General features: G+C 50.9%; 1 protein-coding gene and 1 long non-coding RNA gene across 3 annotated transcripts in view; both read right to left on the bottom strand.

The window, feature by feature from the left end:
* Window positions 1-1,551, bottom strand: part of TP53BP2 (tumor protein p53 binding protein 2) — a 53,985-nt gene extending 52,434 nt beyond the window's left edge. The window contains exon 1 of the mRNA XM_029934938.1: window positions 1,532-1,551. The gene's annotated coding sequence lies outside the window, so the exon portion shown is untranslated. The remainder of the gene's footprint in view (window positions 1-1,531) is intronic.
* An 11,846-nt stretch (window positions 1,552-13,397) lies between these two features.
* LOC115288026 overlaps window positions 13,398-19,154 on the bottom strand; it is a 36,421-nt gene continuing 30,664 nt past the window's right edge. Inside the window, exons 1-4 of one of the 2 annotated variants that reach the window (XR_003906783.1) lie at window positions 15,879-15,916; window positions 15,543-15,693; window positions 14,911-15,120; window positions 13,398-13,644 (exon numbers count right to left, since the gene is read on the bottom strand). This is a non-coding gene — a long non-coding RNA (uncharacterized LOC115288026). Of the gene's footprint in view, window positions 13,645-14,910; window positions 15,121-15,542; window positions 15,694-15,878; window positions 15,917-19,154 lie in introns of those variants that run through there. The other variant, XR_003906784.1, reaches the window with a different exon arrangement.

The following is a 19,154-nucleotide window of genomic DNA, read 5'->3' as shown; positions in this document are numbered from 1 at the left end:
GATGACGCGCCTGCGCAACAGCGGTGGGGCGGGGCTGGTGGGGCGCGCTTGTGAGGGAGCTCCGGAGCTCGGCGGCCAGTTTCGCCCCGGTTGCCGCCAGTCGTTCGCGTTCCAGTGTAAGACTCAGGACTGAATGGCTTTAAGTTAGAAAAGAATACGTTGAAATATGACTCCCAAGGTAGAGTGCACGTATTCTTACCCAGTCACAATAAACAAGCCTCCAAAACGGCTGAAAGTGTGTGGAGCAGACTTTGGAGAGGCCGCTTTTCTGCCGCTCATGTGGGTCGGGGACTCGGCCTGTGGAGCGCTCGCTACCCTGGCCCCCGGCGGCGGGCGCTGCAGAGCCTAGCGGAAGATCGGGGGTGGGGGCAGCACCGTGGATGGGGGTACCTCACGGCGGGGCGCAGACTGGAGTGGGGGGTGGCGCAACCCCAGGGGGACAGCCCCTCGGAGGGGCGCAATACGGATGGGGGGGCGCACTCCCGCGGAGCTCTGCCTCTTCAAGAGCGTAGAGCACCTGCCGGCTCCCGGCTTCCGGGACTCTCTCCCTCCCCCCACCGCGGTACACCTGTCTTCACACCTGGCCGAGTGGAAGTGCGCTAAGCCCATCAGGAAGCAGAGTTCTCCAAACCCGGAGTTCGCGGTGGAGCCACCTAAGGGGGTTGTCCCGAATTCAGCAAAGAGGCTCCACCCCGTAGTTCGTTCAGCACGAATTTAGCAGGTGTCCCAAGTGCCGCGGATACATCGATGAACGGAACAGAACTCCGATGGACGGGAAAACCAATACCGAAGTATATCAATAACCAACGGTTGCATGAATTAGGAGTTTGGTTACCAGGACAAAATTAAGGGGGTCGGGAGTAGGAGCCAGCAGGTGCGGTTTCACAGACTGTGGACCAGGCAGGCCGCCCCGATGCATACCTGAGCTCCGCAGTGGAGCACACGCGGGAAGGAAGGCTTCCTGAAGGAGGGGGCGGCCAGAGCGAAAGCCTCGTAGGGAGCTCACCTGGTGTGTTCTGGGACAGCTGCAGAGACCGCGGGGGAGGGAGGGGACGGGAGGGGGGAAGGACAGCAGGGTGACCCACAGGCCTTCGGACCTGAGGGCTTTGGCTTTTCTCCCGCCGAAGTGGGGAGCCCGGGGGGGGGGGGGGGGGGGGGGGTCAGGAGCAGGTTACCTGACTCCTGGTGCAGAGCCTTCGGGAAGCTCTTACAGGAACGCAGGCCTAATGTGGAAGTGGCTGGGGCAGGACCCCTGGCTAGTGCTGAAGGGGATCAGGTTTGGGGTGCGTTTTGAAGTCCAGCCCCATAGAACTTCCTGACAGGTTAGGCACGGAATAAGAGAGTAAGGAGCCATGAGAGAAAGAAGGCAGGAAGAAGCCCAAGATGTTCGTCTTGGGGGTGACGCTGCCAAGACCATGCTTATAGCATCCCACCTTGAAGTCCAGTGCGTTTGTGCACAGCAAGAACCCTTTCTGGCAACCCACAGCTCATAAAGGGACCATTTAGCACTAAAAAAAATAAATAAACTGACCTCTCATTACACTGGTTTTCATTATTTTCTTGCACACAAAGAAGTCTCAGAAACCGCCTAAGATATCATGATCCACAGTCCTCTGGAAAAAGAAGCCTGGGCCCTGGTCACCAAACCTCCAGTCCTCAACAATGGAAAAGCTGTCTCTTTATCCCGCGAAAGCTGGTCACATGCTACAGTACATTATATTTAGCATGAGCGTGGGCAGCCCTGCCTTATTAAGTGATGATAATGGAAACAGAAGCAAGAAGAGAAAACCTGTAATAAGATGACCTGGTCCTATTACTGCCTGTTGTCACAAGAGCCCTTCCCAAGGGCACAGAGGAAAGGACGTGGGGCGGGGCCGGCAGCTGGCACCCTGTCCCGAAACTCACTTCCAGCCCATGAGAACTCCCTGCTGCCCAACATCAGACATGCCTGCGTCGAGGGTTTTGTTTTGTTTGTTTTCGTTTTTTTCCTTTTTTTTAGTCATAGAAGCATGAAACCAAAGAAATCTTGTCTACACTTTGGTTTCATTCCTTCAAATGCTATGCCGTTCATGTCTGGCTCTCAGATGGGTTGTTTTCTCCCTTTCAAGTTTCACTTAGTTTGCTCCCACCCGCGCCTGCCTACTCAGTCCAGGGCCTCTCCCACTTCTTCCTACTCTAGGATTCCGTCTTCGACTCCTGGAAAGAGTAGCCCAGGATGGTTGGGGTATCTCGAGCTCACCTCACCCCCAGTGTGATTAATACCTGTTGGACGTGGGTTTTGTGCTTGAGCTCCCAGTGCCCTCAGCAGGTCCAAATCTTGCATCACGCCTCTGTCTTGGGAGGTGAGTGTCCTCCTTAGCCACTGCAAGGCCGACTCCCAGGCCTTGCACTCCTCCTCCAGGGTCCACCTCCAGCACATCTGTGTCCTTCTCGACTTTCTTCCCACACCTCTCGATGATTCGTTCCACTGATATTCTCATGTCTGTATTTTGAAAGGCACTGGTCTAGACTCGAGACACAACAGCAAATGGAACACACACTCTGATATCATGAAGCTCATATTCTAGGGGGAGCTAGACAGCAAAAGAAGGGGGGCATCTGGGTGGCTCAGTCGGTTAAGCGTCTGACTTTGGCTCAGGTCATGATCTCATGGTTCGTGGGTTGGAGCCCCACATTAGGCTCTCTGCTGACAACTCGTAGTCTGGAGCTTGCTTCAGATTCTGTGTCTCCCTCTCTCTCTGCCCCTCCCCTCCTTGTTCTCTGTTGCTCTCCATCTTGTCTCTCAAAAATAAATAAATGTTAAAAACAATTAACAATTTTTTTAAAGAAGGAGGGAATAAACATCACTACCGGGGAGGGCGAAAGTAACTGGTAAACCTAAGAGAGAATTATCTGTTTTGTTTAAGCTAGGGTGGTCATAGAGAGCATCTGAGGAATGAAGGAGGGGGAATCAGACTCCAGGCAGTGGGGAGAGCAAGACCAAAGGCCTGAGGAGGAGTGAGCGTGGCATCTTAAGCAGCAAAAAGGCCAGCAGGGCTGGAGCTGAGTGACCAAGGAGGGGAGTTGTTGGAGATGGAAGATGCAGCCGCTGGACCACGTAGCACCATATAATGTTCCACCAATGGTCCTCCCTCCTGAAACCTCAGAGCCTCCATTTTTACAGGTCCCTGGCTTCTAGACTTAGCCTTGCATTTCCCTCGAGACAGTGGTAATCCAAGAGCCAGATGGGGCCCAGACTTGTGTCTGAAGCCTCCTGACATGTATCCATATTTTCCCTTTGCCTTGAGTTCCTCCCCCCACCTTTGCCCTACCTCGACTAACCTTTTTAAGTGCCTACCTAAATGGAAGGTAGATCCCCTGGAGGTCATGTTTGCCATTTCCCAGTCTGCATTAATCCACATCTCATCCATATTCTGTACCCATTTATAAATATGCATGGATATATGAATATGTATACATGTATATTGTTTGCTATTTTGTCATGGGACTTACTATATGATATAGAAAACAACCCATCTGTCTCCCCCAACTGGACTCGATGGCAAAAACTATTTGCTATTCATTTATTTGTCTATCTTCAGCCCTAACATTGAGCTTAGGGCATAGTAGGTCATCAATAAACGTGGAATTGATGGAACCTAACAAGAACATCGTAAGCTTAGTGTTTTCCCTTCTCTCTGTGGATTTGGTTAAGTTTTGTCCCCGACTCCTGCAGTAGCCTAGGGAGGGTCGTCCTGTGTGTCCTCTCATGCCCCCCCATTTGTTCACCATCCTTGCAGTTGGCAAACTCTAGTCCAAATCTGGCCTCTCTGCCCGTTTTTGTATTGGCTATGAGCAAAAATGCTTTCTACACTTTTCAGTGGTTGGGGGGGTGGGGAGGAAGCAAAGGAAGAAAGAGGAGATTTTGTGACACGTGAAAATCAGATGAAATTCAAACTTCAGCACCTTAAGTAAAGTTTTTTTTAACATTTATTCATTTTTGAGAGACAGAGTATGAGCAGGTGAGGAGCAGAGAAAGAGGGAGACACAGAATCCAAAGCAGGCTCCAGGCTTGGAGCTGTCAGCGCAGAACCTGACACAGGAACCAAACTCACAGACCATGAGACAAAGACCTGAGCCAAAGTCAGACGCTTAACTGACTAAGCCACCCAGGTGCCCCAACTCCTTAAGTAAAGTTTTATTGGAACATAGCCACTCTTGTTTCCATATCATCTATTGCACCAAGCAGGGCTGAGTGGTCGTGGTGGCAGGTGTGTGGGCTGCAAAGCCTAAAATATTTACCATCTGGCTCTTTAAAGGAGAAGGCCCCTGCCCCTCCTCCTTAGCAGAAGTGGAAGGGTGTCACCGTCATGAAAGTGAGGTGGGTGGGCCTGTGACGGGGCAGGATGGAGGATCGAAGGGCACTGGGGTCGTTCTTGGATGTTCATTATACTTTTCTGTCTTCTTCTGTTTGCTCTATGGTCTAGATAGTACAATGTTTTTATTATCTTTGGGGGTGGGAGCAGAGAGAGGGAGAGAGAATCCCAGGCAGGCTCCTGGCCCAGCATGGAGCCTGATGAGGGGCTCGAACTTACCAACAGTGAGATCATGACCTGAGCTCAAGATGCTCAGAAGTCAGGATTCAGACATTCAACTGACTAAGCCACCTAGGAGCCCCAAGATAATACAATGTTTTCAGTACAGAAGAATGGAAGCCTTCAGTTGCTGTCCAGTGCGGTTGGGACAGCGTGCTGTGAACGAGGCCTCCGAGGCCCCACTGGGGCCAGCTCACACCTGGCCTCCAAGAGTCAGGTCCACAGGATGAGTGGCGGTGTATACCTTTCTGTGTTCCCGACCAGAGATTCAAAACTGGTAACACTGTAGGACACACTCAGGGCTTTGAGTCTGTGCTATTGGCTGTCCCTTGATTTGCTTAAGTAATCCCCTGCTTGACTGACAACTTATGGAGCAAGGAGCTTGCAATGTCTTACGTTCCCTCTCCAGCACCCGGCCTCCCTTACACAGCCGGCCTGCCGGCCCCAGGCCTCCCCTGAAACAGCCAAGGTCACCAGGGACCTTCATCTCATGGGTGCAGTAAACACGTTCAGTGTCTGTCTTCTTCCACCTTCCAGAGGCTTGGAGCCTGTCCCCTCCTCTCGAGACACTTGACTTCGGGACAGCACTCTGGTGGTTTCTTCCTCCTCCTCTGGCTGCTCCTTCTCTGTGTCTCTGAAGGGCGGTCTTCCTCACCAGCCTTGACTGCTTCTCTGGGCTCCAGAACCGCATGTCCTGGACTGAGTACAGCCATGGAACGGGCCGATGCAGCAGAGAAGCTAAAAACGTAGCTTTTTACATTTTAATGCCAGTGTGATTAACATACAGCAGTATATTACTTTCAGGTGTAAACTGTTAATTTTGATTTGTTTCAACGTACATGGTTGCGTGTGGGTTGCAGCTACAATGCTAGACGGCATCGATACAGAATACGCCCGCCATCACCGAAAGTAGCGCTGAACGGTGCTGGGGGTGCTGGGCCCTGTCCAGTCGTGTCCAGCTGCCCACTGGCTGGTCCTCTCGGCCATCTTGCAGTATCGCAAGCGCAACCTGTCTAAACCCCAATCCATGGCGCCTCTCCACAGGCCCGGGCCTCTTGCGGTATCTGCACAGGCACTCCTCCGTTTTCTGAGGCCAGACACCCCCAAATCATGTGTGACATTCTTGTCCCTCACCTCCCACATGTCCAGCAATGAGCTCTGTCCACTCCCCATGTCCCCACACCACCACCACCATCCCCCAAGCTACCACGTGGGCTTGGAGACAGGCCGTTTCAAGCGCCCCCTCATTATTACCTCCCGACCTAGAGAGGCTGTCCTCCCTCCCCAAAATCCCTCCCTCTCCGAGTCTCAGCCACAGCGTCTTTGCCCCCCTTGCACCCCCAGTACAGGCTGCAGCATAGCCCCAAGGACCTCACCTTCGGGCCACATGTCACCACTGTCTGTCCGAACTGGTTTGCATCACTTGTGTCATTTAGTTAATGTGTCTCTCCCACAGGCCCCCCAACCGTAGAGCAGGGACTCATGCCTGTTTATCACTTCACTACCTAAAACGGGGCCCAAGACATGCTAGCTCCGTGAGTTAGTGCACGAACAGAAGAGTGACTTGCTGGTTTGTCTGTAGCTCGTGTGATTAAGGCCACTGTAGTAGTCAGCTTGCTGCCGTAGCGGAAGATCACAGACTAGGCAGCTGAAACCACAGGGCCTTGTTTCTCTCGGTTCTGGAGGCCAGGAAGTGGAGACCTAAGGTGTTTGCCAGTTGTGTTCCCAGTATGAGGCCCCGCACCCCCAATGAGCGCACATAAGCGTAATTCTCTTCCAAGGCCCCTCCTCCAAATACCCTTGCAGTGCGGGTTAAGGCTTCCACGCGTGAATTTTGAGGGGACACAACTAAAGCATAGCAGCCAATGCTTGGGGGCACCTGGGGGGCTCAGTTGGCTAAGCAGTCATTATTTTGTACGTTTTCCCAATCCCCTGGCCATAGATTACATTTATCGCCCCAAAGAGCCGTCTCACAAATGCCTACAAGAAGTTCAGGGTGAAGGGGTTGGAAGGTCCACGGAACCCAAGCCCACTGTTGGAACGCAATCCTTTGTCCTTCCCACGGGTGGCCTGTGGAGGCAGGGGAAGAACTATATTTATAATTCTAGCAGCGCTTGAAAATCAAGAAAATTGACTTGTTGAAATAGATTTCAGAAGGTTAAGTGGAGGCTTCACTGTGGAAGGGCAAGAGACATCTAGCCTCATGTACCAACAATAGATACTTCCTCTGAGACGGTGCCACAAAGCCCATGGCCATCAGCAGAGGCTGCTGTGGCCTCTGTGGCCCTAGCACGAAGGAGCCCTTATTCCACAGCGAGGAATGTACAGGCATTTCTTCCTGGTGTCCATTAGAATATTAGAATACTGGAGGGACTCCTGGGTGGCTCAGTCAGTTAAAGCATCCAACTTCAGCTCAGGTCGTGATCTCACGGTTCGTGGGTTCGAGCCCCGTGTCAGGCACTATGCTGACAGCTCTGAGCCTGGAGCCTGCTTTGGATTCTGTGTCTCCCTCTCTCCCTGCCCCTCATGCTCTTTCTCTCTCTCTCTCTCTCTCTCTCAAAAATAAATAAACATAAAAAATTTTGTTAAGTATATGCTTCTGCTGGAGCCCCTGGATGGTCAGTTGGGGGACAATGCAAATTTCTCTCTTGGGGTCCTGAGTTTAAGACTCGAATTGGGTGCGGAGATTACTTAAGTAAATAAAGAAAACTTGAAAAAAATAAATATGCTTTTATTTATCAAAAAAAAATCAACTTACATATAGCTTTTCAGGCTAACTTCATAGACACTCCCGAATGTCTGATATGAGCCGAGACCTGCTTGGGGCACATCTGTGTGAAGTGAGGTACGCTTATAGAGGTGAAGGCACGGTTTTAAGAACCCCACGAGTCGGGAATCTTTTCATTGCCACAGTAGCTGTGAGGCTGATCCTTCTATTATCCTCGTTTTATGAATGAGGGAGCTGAGGCCCAGAGAGGTTAAGTGACTGGCCTGGAGTGTCCCAGCCAGTGAGTAGCAGAGGCTGGGATCTGGGCCCAGAGTCTGCCTTCTTAATCACTAGGCCGCTGACCCTTCCTGCCTGGTGCCCTGCACCCCTTCTGCACCGAGCACTCAGGTGCACAGCATTTTCTCATGTAATTTTCACCGGCCCTACAGGGACGTACTACTGTGCCCATTGTACAGATAGGGAAGTTAAGCCTTCAAGGCATCGCTCAATAACTACTAAGAACCGCACGTGCCAGTACACATGGGGGACATCGAGGCAAGACAGTGATGACACACTGCCCTGCCCTGCCCCTGACCATCTCGCCAAGGGTGACAGATGAGAACCCAGTAAGTAGGACACAAGCTAGGAAGGAATTAAGACGATGCCATTGTGATTAAATGAGGTAAGTGTTTTAGAAATGGAGGCCCGGAAAGTTCAATCTGAAGGCATGGCACTTAAAGTGAGGTCTGAATAAGGAGCTATCCTCAGCAGACACGGGCGAATGGCCTGGCGGAGGGAACAGCAAATGCAAAACCCTGAGGGAGAAGTGAGCCCAGCTCCCTGGGAGCAGAAAAGCCAGGGCAGTGGCAGCTGGAGCGAAGGGTCTCACCCCAGGTGGTGCAGCTAACACCCAGCAGAGCCGATGGTCAGGTCCATGCCTGCCTAAGGCCACGCTCTACCCCTCAGCCAACTGTCCAGCAGAGGAACGACTAGGACATTCCGAATGTTGTCACTGATCGGTGTGCTCTTAGATTAACTGGAGTAGAACCCCCAGGAGGGGAATTAAGAGTCGAAACAGAGGAAACCTGTTCAAGGAAAGGCTACCTAGGACAGGAGGCAAATGAGGCTCCCCCGGGGCCTCACCCTCACCCCAGTCCGCACCTTCCCACTCACCTTAGACCAAACCCCGTGTGGGCAGAGGGAAGGCAGCTCCTATGCCTGAGATCAAGAGTTCAGCTTGGCTTGAGATCTGCAGCCCCTCCAGGGACGCCTGGTGGTTTAGCCAGCTAAGCGTCTGACTTCAGTTCAGGTCATGATCTCACAGGTTTGTGAGCTCGACCTTCTCATCAGGGGTGGGGAAGGGGTCACTGTCAGTGTAGATCCCTCTTCATATCAGATCCTCTGTGTCACGCTCCCTCTCCGCCCCTCCCTCTCTCAAAAATAAACAAGAAACAAACAAACAAACCCCTTCCAGCTCCTCACAGGTGCAGGCAGCGCACTAGAATCTGGAGGCTGCTAGGGGAGAGTCTGGGCGGGGCAGGTGTGACATAGCTGGGAGGCACATGGGAGGCAGGGCCAGTGACACGGGGTGGTCATGGGGTAGGAATCCTGAGGCCAGTGTCAGGGCAGACAGCAGGCAGGAGTCACAGACAAGGAGGGTAGCAGTGCCCAGTGACATGGGACAGTGAGCACAAATCCCAGAGACATGTGCTGTGCTGATGCATCGCTGGGTCCGATGAGCCTACTGCAATCACGTCAGCCTGCATCTCACCAGGCAGCCCCCTCCCAAAGAAAGTTGGCTTCACCCCACAGGGCTGGTGTCTTCTCTGGATCCGGCTATGAAGATGTCATAGTGCAGCTGGGGCAGGAAGGTGACACCGCTTCCCCGCTGAGAGCTGGCATAAAAGGAGGGGCTTGTCTAGGGTGTGATGGGTGTGACCTGCAGCTGGTAGGTGGTCACCCCAAGGTCTGCAGAGGCAGCTCTTGCTATAAATGAACGAGTCAGTAACCACATCCTTACATGATTTGGTTAGGAAAGACCCGCTAATGATAAGTTCTGTGCCAGGCCCTGAAAGGACGGCATGTTGTATCTTACTAAATCGTGCCAACAACCCTATGGCACAATGCTGTGATGGTCCCAGTTTGCAGACAGAGAGACTGGGACTCAGCGACGTGAGTGATCTACAGGTGAGAAGCAGGGGTGAGCCTCCCCGTTGTCCCTGCTGTGCACACTTTATTCATTTAATCAACACCCTCCAGGGTGTCACACATCTTAAGTAGGAAGTCATTTGGATTTTGACAAATGCATCAACTCTTATAAATGCCATCAAGTCCAGCAACAACCAGGTCCTACGCCAGCACACCAGTCTACCCTGTGTCTGCCAACCACCAATCTACTTCCTGATACTAACAGGCTTTAGCATCAGAGACATGAAATCTGACAGTGTGGACGCTGCCGCATCTTCCATGTCTGTGAACTTCTCTTGCTCAGCGTGACGTTGCTGAAATTCACGTACCTGCTTCTCTCGGTGATTCTTCCTTTCTTGCTGCTGAGCACCACCCGTTGTCCAAACCTTCCCCTCTCACAGACATCTGGCTTGTTCCCTGGCCCCACTCTTACCAACAAGCCCACTGTGACCCGTTCACACCATCAAGTCTTTTTCCGAGCATGTATTTTCATTCTCTTTGGTAAACATCTAGAAACAGGACTGCTGGGTCATTTGGTTTCTATCTGTTTACTTTTCTCAAACATTGCCAAACCGTTCTCCAAAGTGGTAATACCGTTTCACGTTCCCTCCAGCCACGTACAAGAGCACCAGGTGCTGCGCACACCGGAGAACCCTGGTGTCCTCTCTCGACTAACGAGAAGCATCTTTTCATGTGCTTTTCGGCCATTTGTACATATTCTTTTGTGAAGCATCGAACCAGGTCTTCAGCCTATTTTCATTGTGTTGCTTGTAAGAATTCTTGAGTAAGAATTCTGAAGAAATGTCCTTCCACAGACACGTGCATCGCAAATATTCTTTCCTAGTACGTGGCTTATCTTCTCATTTTCTTCTTTTAATGTTCATTTATTTGTGATTAAGAGGGAGCATGGGGAGTGGGGGAGAGAGAGAAGGGGACAGAGGGGTCTTAATGGTGTCTTTCAAAAAGTGAAATTCTAATTCGAAATTCAATTCATCACTTTTTTCTTTGTTTTGTGCTTTTTGTACTCTAAGAAATCTTCCTTGATGCACAGTTTCAAAGATTTTTCTGCCAGATTTTTTATGTAAGTTTTACAATTTACCTTTTACATTTAAATGCACAATCTATTTTGGGTTACTTTGCATGTGTTTTATGAATTAGGGTCATAGCTTTTTTTCCCTCTTGTATGGATCTCCAGTGAAATAGGCCATACTTTCCCTATTTAATTATCTTGGCTCCTTTGTCAAAAATCAGTTAACCCCATACGTGTAGGGTTATTTTTGAGCCATCCATACTATCCCCTTGCCCTCTATGTCCCATGGCATCCTTGGCTTCCCTCTGCCTGCTCTCTGGTCTCCTGTCCAGCCTTGGATTCAAGCCACACCAATAGCCCAGAACTCTGACCTCCTCCTCCCCAGCTCAGAGCCTGATGACACCAAGTCCAAAAGGTATCCACAGAGTCAAGGCAAACAGGGCTGACCTCATGAGCTTCTTTTTCCTCAGGGACCACAGCCTGGCCTGTGTGTTGTTAAAATGTCTGAATATAAATACGTGTTTATAGCGGGAAGGCTCGGGTCTCGATCACTCGGCCAGAAGTACAAAAAGCAAAATTCATGCTTCTAAATATAAGTGAGCGTGTCTCTTGGGGAGGGACCTGGGAGGAAGCCTGAGCAGCCTCCTGACAGCAGCAGTAACTCTGTGGGTCCCCACAGGGCCTCAAGTACGTCACTTTGCTGGTAGCTCAAGTGCACCCTTAGGGTGGGGTTGATGCACTAAAAACCCTCAAGAAGAGCTTCATCTTTCCCCCAGAAGGGTGTGAGGACTGGAATCCGCTTATCTGGCTCTCTTTGTGGATGAAAAGCACAGGTGTCCACTGACTAGCAGATTTTCCACCCTAATTTAGGTCTACCAGAAGTCCTAGATGCCCAGGAGAGGGTTACGAGCCACAGTGTCTCACAGCAGGGCCTCCACAGTCCCAGCAGGGACACACACACATCCAGGGAGGAGGGTCTCCCGGGACTCGGGGCTGACAGAGTAGCTGAACCACATGACAGCCTGGCTGTTCCCAGGGACACCGTGGACCCGGAGCTGAGCCACACAGCTGCTCTCAGAAGCCACAGACATGTTGACACCATCACCTCTGGGACGTGTGTGTTTGGAGAAGCAGCCCATCATGCTGGGGACGTGGGCCAAATCTGACCACTAGATGCCAAACTGTGGCTCACTTCCTCTCCTACAGGACTTCACATGTGTCCTGGCTCTACGTTTTTTTCTTTAACATTTTAAGATTTGCCCTTTGTGAGTCTTTCCGTATTTAAATCTAGGACAAAACCAAAATATCTTGTGGCACAAAAATAACCAGAGACGTCCAGAAACCAGCACTGGGGAAGATGAGTGGTGGGTCAGCGAGGCCAGTGCCCTTGTAGTCCGAGGGAGGAGACTGTCACGGAGACCCCCGGGAGGGGCCAGTGGATTCGCTATCATGATGTCATGAGGTTCAGAGGAAGGAGACAGTTTTGGCCAAGAGGGGCCGGAGAAGACCTTCTGGAGGAGGAGTGTGGTGGCCAATTTCTGGGAGTGACCCCAGTGGTCTCCCCCCTTTGTAACCTCATGTCCTTTGAGCATGGGTGATACAGGATGGTCTCTGGAATAAGGGAGCTTATCCGTGTGGGCCCTGGCGAGCCCCCGAGTCCTCTGCAGCAGAAGGAGGAGATGTGAGGTGGGGTAGGGGGGAATCTCACCCAAGGGGGCCCCTTTGTTTCTCTGTTTCGGCTCCTTAGGAGCCTCCCCAACTGAGAACAGAGACCTCCGTCCTACCACTGCAAGGAACTGAGGTCGCCAGCAGCCCAGACAAGCTGGGGAGTGGAGTCAGCCCCAGAGCCTCAGGGAAAAAGCCAGGAAATGCCCCCAGAGGCCCTCATGCCTCCTGCCTGCTCAGTGGGCTTGCTGCAGAGCCGGGAAGCAGTAGGAAAGGGCTGTGGGGGGGGGGGGGGAAGCCAAGTGTATAGATTTATACGCATCAACGGAGGACAATACAGGTAACCTGGGAGCTGTACCCTGAGGGTAGAGAGAAGGGAGAGCATGCCGTGCATGGGGTGGGAAGGTCTGGGGTGCTTAGGGAGTCATCGGGGCGCTGGCCAGGGCCAGGCTCCTTGCAAGGAGTTAGACATCAGCCCGAGGGGTCTGAAGAGCTTCCCCAAGCTGCTAGTCCCTTCTCCGGGATGTCATGATGACATACTGAAGGCTTTGGAGCACAGGAGTCCCTGAGAAGACCTGCTCCTTTATGTGGACTTCGGACAGGAGGCAGACAGAGGCGGGAAGATTGTTAGGAACCTGCACAACCGCCCTGCTCGCTGAACACCATGGTGCCCCGCCCTGCGCCTCAAGCCCACCTGAGATTGCAGGGGACAGGCAGTGGTCCTTCAGGGCCCAGCAAGTGCAGGGTCCCCTCAGTGACGGGGACAGAAGCCCTGGATAAATGTCTGTCTCCTGGAGGCATCTTTACGCTTCCACAAAGATCCCTGCAGAATCATGTCTCCATTGCTCAAAGCAATGTGGACCCTCAGTCATGATTTCCTCCTTCCCTCTCCCTCTCCCTCCCTGCACCTTAGATCAGGTCCTGCCGTGGGGACCGTCCACACTGATACAGCCAGGCAAAGAGCGCCCAGCCCAGGCTGATAGAGAAAGGAACACCAACACCATGTGGCTAGGCAGGGCCGGAGACCCACCTCTGGGCTGTTAAGGAGCCCAAGACCAGGCCGAGGCCTTACACTTGTGGCTCATGGCACAAAACGGCAAGTGTGGGGTGGATACGTGTTATACGCAGTGTGAGGTCCTGTAACCAACATTTACACCAACATCAACGACACACACCATCATTGATTCCACATTCTATATCCTTTGGCATAAAACACTGAGTCAAAAATGCCGATTGTTATTTGTGTAAAGGGATGGGGGGAACAACACAAGCCCCGGATGGTACCACCGGCCCCTAAAACATCAAACACCCACACGGGCCTATTGGTGGCTTTGCCTGTGGTGGTCACATCACCTCCCAAGCCCTGGCCCCGTGGGATCCTGCCCAGCAGATGTCCCCAGCACCTGGCTGTTCACAATCTTCTAGAGCCAACGAACCACTTCCCTGGGTGGAAAGATGTGAGATCTTGTCTTACCTTTCACCTGCAACAACAAGAACAAAAAGTGTGTGTTTTCTGAGCTTCCAGCAAAACTGTGGTTTTCTCTCTCTCTCTCTCTCTCTTTTTAAGTTTATTTATTTATTTTGAGAGAGGCAGAGAGAGCACAAGTGGGGAAGGGGTAGCGAGGGAGAGGGAGACAGAATCCAGGACTCAGGGCTTGAACTCATGAGCCGTGAGATCATGACCTGAGCCAAAATCAAGAATCACATACTTGGGGCGCCTGGGTGGCTCAGAGGTTAAGCATCTATTTTCTGCTCAGGTCATGATCTCATGGTTCATGGGTTCAAGCTCTGCATTGGGCTCTGTGGTGACACCTTGGAGCCTGCTTTAGATTCTGTATCTCCCTCTCTCTCTCTCTGCCCTTCCCCCACTTGTGCTCTATCTCTGTCTCTCTCAAATAAATGAACATTAAAAAAAATTTTTTTTAAACAATCACATAGTTAACCAACTGAGCCACCCAAGTGCCCCAAAACTGTAGTTTTCTGTCTTAACCTCTATTATGTGGGAATAAAAATGAAATCTCCCCAAAATGCTACTAGAACCAAAGGAAAAAGCCTAAGTTTGTCAAATATTTTTTCTCTTGGCTATCTTGAAACACACAGTGACATTTTAGGTCAAATACTGAGGGCTCTCTAATTTTCTGAATGCTTACAGTTTATTGAGCACTTTTACCACATTATTTTATTAAATTCTCACGACGACTCTATGACATAATTATTAGATCTTCATTCAACCACTCGAAAAGGTACAGTCATCTGAGCCAGGTTAAATGACGAATGTGTAACTGAAACTTGCTTCCAAATCCTGCTCTTTCTCCTAGTGACTCTGCCCCACTGGGGGGTGGTGGCTGAAGAGTGATGTGCTGCCCAGGTTGGGACTTCCTCTGTGTCAATGACCCTTAACCTTATCCTTGTGATCACATGGAATTTCCCTGTTTATTTTCCAGAAGAATAGAGGCCAATGATTTGCTAAATCCCTGCAGATCAATACTAATAAGCCCCTATAGAGGGTACATGGTGTTACTTTTCCTGAGATGACTCACCCCATGGCCCTCACCCACACGTGGCCTGGCCAACGACCCCAAAGACACTGGTTCTCTCTGAGCCGTGCCTCCCTCCACCCTCTGGGATTTTCCCCTGGAGGTCGGGCTCCTTAGTGCCCCCCGCTGCATCCCCAGCAGGATGGAAATGGGATCCCCACCATGGGATTGTCTAAAGTCCTCCTGGGGATGATGTTCACATACACGCACCTAGGCCCGCAACATGGCAGGGCACCCGAAGCAGCCTCTGAGGTCAGGCTTCTTCATGGTGGAGGCCATGCTCCAGAGTGGCGTCCCAGCCCACTTTTCCTTCCAAAGATCCCTCCTCCTTCCGTGGCTGAAGAAGGTGCACCGTCAGTGCAGGAGTTTGTACAACTTCTGGGAAGTTCCATATGTCCAGCTCATCTCCTTTTACCGGAGCTGCAGAGAGGGGGATCATCTAGGCTGCTGGGAAGGGGGTCATGCTGATTTCCCAACACAAATAACATGTTAGTCAATGTGGGGAGAATTCAGAGAGGCTGAAATCCTTCCCAAACTCCTATTAGCTAAGACTGTAATCGTTTCCTAAAATTCTGGGAAGTTTGACCCGCACCATCTGCCAGCAGAAATAGACCTTGATCGAGGCTTGAGTCAGCGAAACCAAAGCCCTTGAAAGACCAAAGTGTCAGAGAGGAAGTGAGTCCGGAAGAAAACATGGGTCCTGGGGACAAAAGAAGCCAACAGCATCTCTGTCTGTCCAAGACCCTGTGTGCTCCTGGACAAACAGCCCTATCAGCAGAGAAGCATCCTCTTGTGAGAAGGGGCTTGTCACTGGGCTTTACAGAACATGGTCAGGCACTCACCACTACTGTTTACTCGTCTGCGTTCCATGTGGATTGTAGACCCAGGCGTTCTGGTCACTGCATGGGAAACTCCTCTCACAAATCTTCCTGCTGAGATTGTAATGCTCATGAGCCTGTCACTGGGTGGACGAAGAAAATCCAGGTGCTGAACCTAAAAATCCAAGGACTGAGCTGAGCCCTGAGCTCAGGGACCCTCCAAGGTGCCCCTCGGGCCCCGAGTGTGACCCACTGGATTCCCATCAGTGAAATCCTCACCCTCCCCTAAAAAAAACACCCTTCACACATCAGGATGCTTAGAAGTCACACCCGTGTCATAAGCAAGCATCTGTGGGGTACCTGGGTGGCTCAATCAGTTGAGCGTCCAACTTCAGCTCACATAGTCATCTCACAGTTCATGAGTTTGAGTCCTGCATAGGGCTCTGTGCTGACAGTTCAGAGCCACCTTCATATCCTCTGCCTCCGTTTCTCTCTCTCTCCCTGGCCCTGCCCCACTAGCACACATGTACACAAACTCTCTCTGAAAAATAAAAATAAATAAATAAAATTTTTTAAAAATTAAAAAGAAAAAGAGGACCCATTTGTAGAGGTCTTGTTAGGAAATACTTTTTAAGTATTCAGTTGCCCACAAAAGTATCTAATTGCTTCCCTTCCATCCACAGGAGATGGAGTACATAACACACGTTTTCATGTACGTACCCGCCAAGGTGACCCAGATCTGCCTTCGAAGCAATCTCACTGCCTTCAGAAAAAATTACTAAGTACTAAGCCTGGCGATCATGGTCCAGCAGGGTCTCATCCTAAAGCGCCATCCATGTGGCACGCCTCTTGGTTCCCTCCATGTCACTCTTACCCGGACAGAGATGCTGGCTGATCCCCAAACAGGTCCCATCCTGGGCAGCCGCCTCTCATATGTCCCTTGGCTCACGTGTTCCCTCCCTCAAGCAGGCAGACAGCCTTTTGCACCTGAACCAGTCCCTTCCAGAGCCTTCCTGCACCAAAGGGCAGCAGAGGACAACAGTCCCAAAAGCTCCAGTAGTCCTGCTCTCCAGCAGGTGGTCACATCTGGGACCAGTGTAACCTCATCACCCTTTGACACACAGACCTGACTGTCTCCAAGTTCCTACCCATAAGCCCTCTCAGTGTCCCTTTCTGGCCAGGCTCGGGTCACCTCTGTTGTTTTCCCTTTTCTGCCCCTTTGACCTTCAGTGACAAACGCTTCCAGCCCCCTCTGGCACCAGGAGCTGTGACAGGAGCCCCATCCCCTCAATCCTGTACGTGTGAGCCTTCCCCACACTCCCCAGCCCAGCCCAGACTTCCTCCATAAATCCTCTGAGTCTTTGAGGCAGCAAGAAACCCCCATCTGGGGGTGCCTGGGTGGCTCAGTGGGTTGAGCATCCAGCTTCGGCTCAGGTCATGATCTCACCGTTCATGGGTTCAAGCCCCACATCAGGCTCTGTGCTGACAGCTAGCTCAGAGCCTGGAGCCTGTCTTTGGATTCTATGCCTCCCTCTCTCTCTGACCGCCGACTGCTCGCTCACGCTGTCTCTCTCTCAAAAATAAATAAAACATTTTTTTAAATGTTTTTTTAAAGAAACCCCCATCTGGACCCCGCACCCCGCATTCACACCCCCACTGAGACACTCATCACTGTAACTCTACACGCTTCTGGGACTTGGCTGAACTCCTTTCTAGGTAGGAGAACCCAAGTTTGTTAAACCTGGGTTTTATTTTTAATTTATCTGTTTCCCTCCCAGCCTGGAAGCCTAGGACATTGGCCACAATAAATTCTAAGTATTTTGTTCAGTCGATGAATGATCTTCACACTGTGGAGCAGATTCCTGCCGGTCAGAGCCCAGTGTCTCGGCCTTTCAGCCAGTTACTCAGCTCCAATTTTAGTCACCAAAACACAAGGCTATTTTTGTGAGATGAGATCATCAGAATCCCGGTTAGTAGTCTTTCTTGGGAGTTTGCGACCAGAATGGTAACCTAGACCCTCCCTTTTAACAGCTCGCAGTGGTCAGTGTCATCGCACAAACCACGTGAATGCATTGTTTGCATAAACAGAATACATCTTATACACCCTGAGCATAGAGCCCCCACGAGATGTACAGCGATCGAGAGCCCATCTCAGGGGTTTCCACCCTGATCTGCAAAAAGTCACTACAGCTGATGTCTAAAATAAGGCTCGTGTGCAAAGGGCAGGGAAAGGAGAGGCAAACGGCTTCCCTCAGGAGCTTGCTGCCCAGAGGCCCCTCCCAGCCCGGAGTCCAGAGGCCCCCACTGAGCCCCTCTAGTGGCCTCTCCAGGGGGCTGAGGATGGCCCGGCTCTCCTTCTGTCCCTCTGCTCCACGTGCTGGGTGCTCCTAACAAACATCCTTTTAGTTGAAAATCATTTATCATTTTTTGTTTATGCGACTGTTTGCTTGTTTGCTACTTAGGCCTTCGTGGAACCCACAAACAGGAAAAGTGATGGGTGCGAGAGGGTGGCGGGGACGGGGAGGGTGGAATGCTGGAGATGAGACCTGATGTTAAACCCAGGCTGGAATTCCGTAAAGCTGGGCCAGGAACGAGTCAGGAGGCTCCTCTAGTGCCCTAAACCAATTTAACAAAAAACGAGTACGGCAGTTCTAAGCCAGAGTAAAAAATGGTTTTGCCCTAGAACATTTAAGAAAAAAAAGTGTCCTTGGGCACCTAGGGGGCTCAGTCAGTTAAGCCTCCAACTCCTGGTTTCCACTCAGGTCATGATCTCGTAGCTCATGGGTTTGAGTCCTGCATCAGGTTCTGTGCTGACAGCTCAGAGCCTGGAGCCTGCTTCAGATTCTGTGTCTTACTCTCTCTCTCTGCCCCTCCCCGGCTCACACTCTGTCTCTCTCTCAAAAAATAAAATTAGAACATTAAAAAAAAAGGGGGGGGGGAGGAAGAGGGATGCCTGGGCAGCTCAGTCGGTTGAGCATCCGACTTTGGCTCAGGTCATGATTTCGCAGTTCATGATTTTAAGCCCCGTCTTGGGCTCTGTGCTGACAGCTTGGAACCTGGAGCCTGCTTCGGGTTCTGTGTCTCCCTTTCTCTCTGCCCCTTCTCTGCTTGCTCTCTCTCTCTCAAAAATACTATATACTACAATGGTGTGTATGTAGTTATTCTCAGTGCTTTAAAGCAAATATATTAATACAAAAATACAATACGCACATGTTGTTTGCACAATGAATAAATCCGGGGAATAATAAAAAACAGGAAAGAAAATTGGGAGACTTGATGGAGGTGGAGACTTTTCTCTTATGCTCCATTGAGCTTTTAGGATTTTACTAACCTATTTAAAAGTAATTCTTTAATTTCAAAACAGCTTTTTCCCAAGAAAAATGCAATGCAAATTTTTGAAGTGACGATTAAAAATTGGGAACATACGTGTGAAAAACATAACCTCGCAACAAAATATTAAAAATGGATAAGGTTGGCGCTTGTTTCCCCCTCAATGGGCTGTCACAGTTGCTCATGAAGACATAGTCGTTTTCAGACACAGGAACACAGACAGGTGACAGTTGTAGGGAAGACCAACCCGTCACTAATGGAAGAAATGCAAGTTCAGGCCACCTCAAAGATGAAAATGGATAAAAC

Source organism: Suricata suricatta, chromosome 3 (assembly GCF_006229205.1).
Source record: "Suricata suricatta isolate VVHF042 chromosome 3, meerkat_22Aug2017_6uvM2_HiC, whole genome shotgun sequence".
Classification (NCBI taxonomy): Eukaryota; Metazoa; Chordata; class Mammalia; order Carnivora; family Herpestidae; genus Suricata; species Suricata suricatta.
This window is presented reverse-complemented; position numbering and strand designations above follow the sequence as displayed.